At 42.4% G+C, this 8528-nt stretch overlaps 1 long non-coding RNA gene across 1 annotated transcript; it reads right to left on the bottom strand.

Annotated features, from left to right (window-relative positions):
- Positions 1 to 2460: 2460 nt before the first annotated feature.
- Positions 2461 to 8348, bottom strand: LOC125888699 (uncharacterized). The gene is made up of 3 exons (XR_007449355.1): positions 8210 to 8348; positions 7911 to 7989; positions 2461 to 2733 (listed from the first exon to the last, which is right to left on the bottom strand). It is a non-coding gene; the product is annotated as an uncharacterized LOC125888699 (long non-coding RNA).
- Between the last annotated feature and the right edge of the window lie 180 nt (positions 8349 to 8528).

Here is an 8528-nt window from a genome sequence, read left to right as displayed (position 1 = left end):
AAGCCAAACCCTGTTCTTTTTTTCTACACTCAACCATGTGCGTTAGTAGCTGGAGGAAAAAGACATCAATTCACGTTTTTGTACTTATGTAGTGCTTTTATTTTGAAAGAGGCTGTATGTAAACGTAAAATTTCCTGTGAAAACAGAAGTGTATTTTGAAAGAAGACAATGCATGTAACAGGCAGAACTTGACACGGCGTCCCAAAACATCAACAACCAATTCACCCAGGGTACCTTGCACGTCGTATCTAGACATGGAAGGTCCATGACCAAACGTCGATATGTGACGAGGTCAGAAACATTACTCATACCTCCTCCCACAGCAATTCTGTGTCCTCCAAAGCATTTAGTGGTAAATATGCATAATTTGTTGGTAATGTGGTGCCTACAGAAAACATGACACACTTTATAAAGGACAAAAGACTTGAAAGACAGAAAATATTAACAGAGCATTCCCTTGAGTGTTCATGAAAAGGCTCAGAAGAAGTAGGTAAAGCAGCCCCTTTCTGCATTAGGGGTGCCCTTTCCTCCATTTTACCCATTTCACACTTTATTTGTAGACTCAAATTGTCACACATGGATGCAGCTGCTGTCCCTCGCAGCTCACTGTAGGTGACTTGTGAGACTCTGTGAACAAGCGAGTCCTTTCAGGGCTTTCTGGGTGAGGAAACTTGAATGGGTTTTCATCAGAAAACAAGTGGACATGCAGCCAGAGGCAGAACAAAATGTTTCCACCGTGCAACTCGCTGTCAGAGAAAATGCCAACATCAATGCAAACCAAAATAACAAATATGGTAAGAATCACAGCGAGTCTAAAGGGAGCTGCGTTCTCCTATTAGATTTACCACCAATGCCCACTGTGTTGGGTTTAAAAATGAGAAAAGCTACATGATTTCTATCAGTGTGTAATGTAAGAGAAAGTTTTCAAAATTGCCCAGCCCCCCCTCCCCGCTCTTAAAAAACAAGTTGGTTTCATAACACGGCATATTTTTCTGTCTAACACACCCAGTCTGAACTCCGGTTCCGGAGAGGGGTCAGTTAATATACTGCAGTTAAATGTCAACTCCTCCAGTTTCACTGTCTTTCTGACAGCATCAACAACATCACAGACAACTCCAAATCTAACAAAGGTCAGCCCTCTTTTTCCGTCCTCCTTCCCTGTTTGTATGCATGTGTACGTGTGTGTGTGTGTGTGTGAGAGAGAGAGGGATAAAGACAGAGATGGAAAGAGAGAGAGAACGCGCAGATCTCAGAGTTGTTTAAAACCAGCCTAGCGGTTCGATATCCATCAGATTTATGTCTGTTATTTTCCTCTCCTAAACAGTAAGTGATAAACTCAGTGAAGGACACAATAACAAAGATCTACCTTTTCACCTCTCTCCCTCCTTGTCTATCTCTCGGTCTTTCTCTCTCTGTCGCTGCGCCATCAATCAGTCTTGTGGTGATTGCTGTTGGATTACAGGGCTTTGGCTGTCCGCTTCTAGCGATTAACGTCAGGACAAATAAAATACCCCGATATCCCCTCGCAGTGACTGAGGCAAAGAGCAGGCCTGCATGCACTCGCGCTCATATTCGCACACGTAACCACATGCAGAGCACAAATGAACCTTAATCTTAAATTCAATCACACAGTCCGCACCTTTGACATCCTACCTCAGAGCTCCTGTGCGTTTAGTTGAGTAACAAAAGCCTGATTTTCTCCCTTGTCTACCGGTTTGTCCTTGTTTGATCCTCAAATGTACATCAGGCTAGAGATAAAGCAGTGGATGGTGGGTTGTGAACTCAGCTGAGGATAGTGGCAGCCATGATAGATTAGGACTGGATGTGGGGAGTAATGCAAAACAGCAGAAGTGAGGAAATAACACACACACACACACACCAACATGTACACATCCACCACAGAGACGACAAACCAGTTCCAGTGCCTGGTGTTTATCTTCCCCCAACTCCTGCACACACATACAGACAGATGGCAACAGCAGCCATTGGCACCGTTCCTTATTCCCTCCCTTACAAACATAATTTATCACCTGCAGCCGCGTCTTCAGTGTGTGTGAGACTATGTGTGTGTGTGTGTGGAGACAGTCTGACCTGATCCAATGCCACCCTAACCTTATTAAGGCACAAACAACGGAGAAAAATGTAGCGCTTTAATCCCTGTAGGTAAAATTGGCACCGCAGCAAACGGTCCCTCAACGTCTCGTCATTTAACACACACAGATACACACACACTGACAAACACACAGTCAGAGATGCGAGCAGACTCCTGATGAGTCTTAAACGTAACTCACCATTTATCCTCCCATCAACTCCCCTCCTGTCCTGTCCTCCTGCATCCTTTGCTTTTCTTATCAGGTGCTTTATACCTTCAGCTAATCCATCCACGAGCATGTAGCTCAAGTTGAATGTGGACACACACAAAGAGACACAAAACACACCTCAAATCAAAACAGCATTTAATTTATATTTTCACAACAGGAGTTCTGTGCAGATTTAGTATAAGTAGCATCTGCACCACGTGAACACAATTCAAATTACACCCATTTTGTTTTCACTCACTTCAGTCTCTTATATCTCTTGTGCATGTCCTTTTTTCCCTTATTTAACAAGCAAGTGTGTGCGTGTGTGTTTTTATGTGCATGTGTGTGAATATCTCAGGGTAGTGAAAGGACACTCTGCCGGTCTCTCTGTGCAGCCGCCTCCTCATCCTTTTGTTCCTCGCTGGCTCTGCCCCTGCAAGACCAAATCCACCAATCAAAGGCAGAATGTACACACACAGCACTCAAATACCTGCCTATGATTAAAGGACAGATGTACCGAGCCTTTTGGGAACTAGTTTTAGATGCAGACATCATAGCTTTTTGCTCCAGGGACATTTGTGATATATTCAGATGGACACACGAGATGAAAGTGCAGTTTGTGTGTGGTTCACATCGGTCATCACCTGGGTTGTGTTCTGACAACAAACTGAATCCAGTATAGAAGTCACCTAAAAATCCAAGTTACCCAATGCTTTGTTTTTTTGTGTGAAATTTATTTACCTCTAAAAAACAGGAAGACAAACGTTCAAATGTTGTTAATAAGAGGGCACTGACCATTCTAAAGCACTCACATACAGGAGGTTCAATTAACTGCACCAATGGAGCCTGCACATTGTTTTATTAAGACATTTAGGAGATGCCTCTCCCAGTTTGCATCTGACTATGAAAAGGCCGAATTAACTGTGGATTCTATAAAGACAGCAAGCATATCAATGCCATCCACACCGCCCACCTGATCTGACACTGGTGTCAGAAGAGGGTGGTGTCAACTCAGCCTCAAGTCATCCTCCAACAGATGCTGTGGCATTTTCTTTTGTCTTTTGCTTTTATCAAGCGTCCAATTATTTTCACTCGTTTTTTTTTTTATAAATGACTCACACACTTAATTTATAAGACAGTTTTCAAAACAGGTTCTCTAAAGCCCAGTTCAGACCAAAGATTCGAGACGAGACAAAACCGTTTAAGAACGTTGCAGAGAAAAGATTGTCACCTGTGACTCAGTCGGTCAAATCGCTGGTGGCTGCTTTTAGAACGTAAGGCAGGTCACCTGTTTCTACAGCCAATCAGCTTGTAGTGAAGTCTGCTGGTCAAGTCAAAATGATTCAGGCCACATGTTCGCTTGGTGCTCTGTCCCCGCTGAGCCCTCTGTTTCCTTCCTCACGGTGTCCAGGTGTCGGACACTGGGTCGCTGCTGCTGCTGCTTGCTGTTTATGTATATGAATAAAGACCATCTGTTGCTCATTTTGTTTCTGTTTTTCACCATCTCATCACTACTACAAATGCAACTGTAGCCAGTATCTCACTATCACTATCCTCATTCATATTTTAAAAAGCTACAAATCATATTCAGCCACAAAATAAGTCTGAAAAGCTGCAAACAGAGCGGAGGTGCAGAGAGTTGTTGCACAGAGATGATACACCGTCTCAACAGTGCATTACAAGTAGCTGCCTGTTTCAACTCGTGTTGCCGTAAATCTTTGCTGTGAACTGGGCACACAAAAGATTTAAAATGTTGCTGTACTAAACTTTGGGGTGTTTTATTACTTTAAAGTTTCATTGTGTAGGATTTAAGGGGATGTATTGGCAGAAATTGAGTATATAATCATGAAATTTCTGTAGTGTGCAATCACCTGACACTAAGAATCATTGCGTTTTTGTTACCTTTGTGTTTTTGCGGCAGCCACCGTAGTTAGCAGCCCCTCCACAACAAACAGCATCATTTTTTTTCAATAATTTTACTGGTTAACTTCCTGTATGTCTAGATCTTAAGTTAACAGAGAAAAAAGACAAACGCACATTAGCAGGCACTGGGCTAGCAGCCCGTCTGCAACAAGCCAAACAGCATCTGAGAAACACTGATTTGTAACATAAAACTGCTGTAGTCCTTGTTTATACCAGTTGTAATCACTCGGTTTGTTTGTTTTGGAGAGGAGGGAACCTCTGTGGATAATTCGGCTCCCAGTAAACTGAAGGGATCCTAACTGGAAGTTCACACTTGGCACATTGGAGAAGTTTCAGCTGTTTCCAATCTGAAATCCTCACTACTAGATGCCACTAAATCCTACACACTGATCCTTTAAATATCAGTATCTCTTTTGAAGCATCACTGCATTCTGCTTTGCTTTTGTTTTCCAAGCTTGATGACAGCTGATTCTTTGATAAACTCAATAACCGACTTTGCCTTTTAAGGTCTCCTTTACTTGCTAAATGTCAATACACACACGTATTTAAATTACATTCAGAGTATTACACTACCAAGGAGGCAAACACAGCTCAGCTGATGAAACCACCAGCTGAAGCCTCGTGTTAGGTTGACACACTGTAGGTACTGCACTGTATAAACTGTAAAATCAGAATACACCCATTTTCTACATATTAATGTGATACCACTGTGCAAGTACACACTGACTGAAGGTTAGATCAAAGACAGCCAGAGGACTGAGGCAACACTAAAGCACAACCAGACAGCTGGAAGCAGTTGAGTCAGAGATAGCTCATGAATCGTCGTCTGGATATGAGGTAAACATAGGTTAGGTCACAGCTGACACACACATCGATTGATGCATACATGCTGCACCTAACGTACTATCGCACAGCAGTCACTTGTGTTTTGAGTGGGTTGTACTTGAGAGTACTCTATTACTGGATTAGTCCCCAAAATAAATGTATATTTTATAGGTTGAATACCAGACTAACTTGTGAAGCCACTCAAGTTTTCCTGATAACACTCTTATTTTATATGATGGTGGGCAGCAGGGACCGACCAACAGTAGAACTCCATTATCGTGCATTATTATCATGAATCTACTCTGCGATGCACCTGCAGCTACCACTCAGCATCTGTGGGCACTTGGTGGCTGAAAGGAGGATTCAATTGAAGCGTCCCATGGGGATGCTACAGTAAACCTACATTAAAAGGGGCAGTTTTTGAGATATACCTTTTGAATTCTGACTGTAGAAAGAACATTCAGAGAGGAAAAGTGGAAAGAATTAAAAATATACTGAGCAGGATTTTCCTAAAAAACAATGCATGGACTTATAAAGAAGTAGTCCCTCTCAATCATCACTTATGACCCGTTAGAAACGTGTGGCAGTGTGTTTTTCTGCAGAGACTCTGCCCTCTGTCTGTATTTTCCTATTTTCTTCTTATTTACTGTGTTTGGGACATTTATAGGCATATACCCCCACAGCACTTAGGTGAGGTTAGGGCTTAGTAAAATGGTAGTGACCAGGTGCCAGACTGTAAGTGAGGCACAGCGCCAAAAAAGCAAATACAAGGCGAAATGCCTAATGAGAGTGAAACTGGGGTTGGCTTTTAGGGTGCTTTCCAACCTGTCCTGTTTGGTTTAATTCAATCGAACTCAAGTTTGTTTGCCCCCTAAGTGTTGTTTGTTTGGGCAGGTGGCAGGAGACCTTCTTGAAGAGGTGGTTTTGGTCCAGTTACAAACAAACTCTGGTTTGTTTCTGTTGAGAACGTGTTCCGACCTGGATCTGAACCAACTGCAGTCACATGACACATTGTTTGGGTTAAACATGAGCATGTTAAAGTCCTGGAGGATTATTAATGTGCACCTCCTCCTGTACTGCCTTAATATGCACATTCAGCACATCCAATGCATCAAAACATTGTTTTCTAGTTGGAGCCGTGCCTCGTTTTCAAACTGTATGGTTTGACTAAAATGAACAATGACAGCAATATAGTCCACGATGAGCAGCGCTGAAATCAACCTGCGTTGTCCCTCCATTGTGACATTAGAAAGTGTCACATTTATCTTGCAAGTACTCTTCTTCAACGTTTTGTTTACTTCCTGGATTTTTCCTGCATGGAAATTCTGACCAATCAGGAGCAGCTTTCTCACGCAAGGCATTTGATCTGGTCCCTTACTTTCACTCTCTCTGACAAGCATGTTTACAAATAGTAACTGACAATCCTGCATGGTATACCTTTAAAGTACATAAAAGTTCCGTACATACAAGTTTTGCTTTTGGTTTCACCTGAGATAGCGAAACATTAGTTGTATGGTAGAGAAAAGTGGATCCATTACAAATGTAAATTTATATTTCCCTGTTATGATGAGAATTGCAAATAATGGTGAAGCTGTGATACAATTCATTGCATGGTAGGGTTGTCAAAAGTATCGATACTCTGAAAAGAATCGATACTCAAACTCTGTATCCGGATACAATGCTAATTTACAAAAGTATCGATACTAACAGTGCATGCCACCTCAGTGCGACGGGTGCGCACGACGGGTTCTCTGATCACATAGTGAGGTAGATACCTATACAGCTGTGCCAAACTAGTCGGATTAAGTGCATCAACATATACATGTTTGCATGACTGTGTGTGTGTGTGCGTGTGTGTGTGTGTGTGTGTGTGTGTGTGTGTGTGTGTGCGTGTGCATGTTTGAAGGATGTACGGAGCTGTTTTGGGAGCCCTCTGTGTAGTATGTGTTAATCCGGTTATTACACGTCTCAATGTGATATTCACAGTGCTCTGCTCAGCACAAGGCCTCTAGCGCAGATTATGCCCACTACACACACACACACACACACACACAAAACATCAACAACGCACAGACACACACACACCCCCACACACTCGGAACTACAAGAAAAATGCATCAACACTCTCTGTCTCGCACACATACACATTAAGCAGCACATTAAGGCCCGATACCCAACATGCTGTCAAAGCTAAAGTCGTTCTGCTGGCTAACGATCCATTACACACTCCATATATCCGACAGAGAGAGGGATTGACAGAGCACAAAAAAAAGAGGGATTACCCCCCATCGTGACCATTGGAATGTTGGAGGAGTGCAGAGGGAGAGGGAGCAATGGATTACATGCCGATCATGGTGAAAAGACACAGACAAGAGCAGGAACAGAGACAGACAAGGGCAGGGGAAAAAGCACATTTGCTTTTCAGGATATCAAATTGGAATGGAAATTTTAACAGCTTCAGACGGTACTTTTAGGTTCGAGAAGGTAGAATTTGATATATTAACTTTCCTTTAGGTCTGGTAACAATAACATATGAGTCTCTTTTCTCCATGAACCCAGCAGTACTGCGCTAATTTTGTTAGATTAGTTAGCTACATAAACATGACCCTGGTAATGATCTGCAAATAAGCAGAGATTTTAAAAATAGCTCTTTTTGTTTCCAGGAACACCACTATAAAATTTGGGACACCAAACTGGCAAACTCGCCTCAGGGAAACACCAGTTCGCTGTTTGCCAACACAAAAAAAGAGCTCCTGGATTTGAGCTTACCCTTGGGGACTGGGTTATTCACATTGTGTGTGCTTTGAGCAACCACAATTAATAAGCAGGAGCGGGGTTAGTTTATGTGTGCATGTTACGCACCGTGTGAAATAATGATTTCCATGCTGATCTTGACATCTGCTGTTTTCCAAAGCAAATACTGAAGCCTGCAATGCTGTTTCTGGGGTAGAAAACAAGGAAGGTTAATGCTTATGACTTTAATTAATTAAAAAAAACAACAACTGTATCCTTTAATTCTTAAAACACTGTTATGTTTAACATCAATACACCCTTGTTTCGTTATTATTACCATTATAAAACATCAATTACAGAGTAAAATGTTGATCACACTGGCTATACCATGATGCTGTGTTTATATCTGTGACTTGTGAATGCTTTACCCTTTGCCATAAGTCTGAGTTCCTGCTCTAGACTGTGAAGTGCATGTGCAGTCGTGTCAGTGTCCAGGTCAGGGTCCTCACAGCCTGTCTGGTCCACACTGCAGATCTCCATTATCTCCAGGGCTGCACGGGACAACGGACGGAAAGGATGAACGAAAGGATGAATGTTTTAATGCACAGGAGGACAGATGGACGAATGTAGTGATATACAGTACGGGTATCTTACAAAAACAGCTACATAAAGTGTGAGTGCACGAGAAAGATAACAGGAGATGTAGAGGAAGACAGGGGAGGGGTATGCAGCTGAGGATACAGGGAA

The sequence above is a fragment of the Epinephelus fuscoguttatus genome, linkage group LG5, assembly GCF_011397635.1.
Source record: "Epinephelus fuscoguttatus linkage group LG5, E.fuscoguttatus.final_Chr_v1".
In the NCBI taxonomy this organism is placed as follows: Eukaryota; Metazoa; Chordata; class Actinopteri; order Perciformes; family Serranidae; genus Epinephelus; species Epinephelus fuscoguttatus.
The sequence above is the reverse complement of the archived record's forward strand: the minus strand, read 5'-3'. Positions and strand labels throughout refer to the sequence as shown.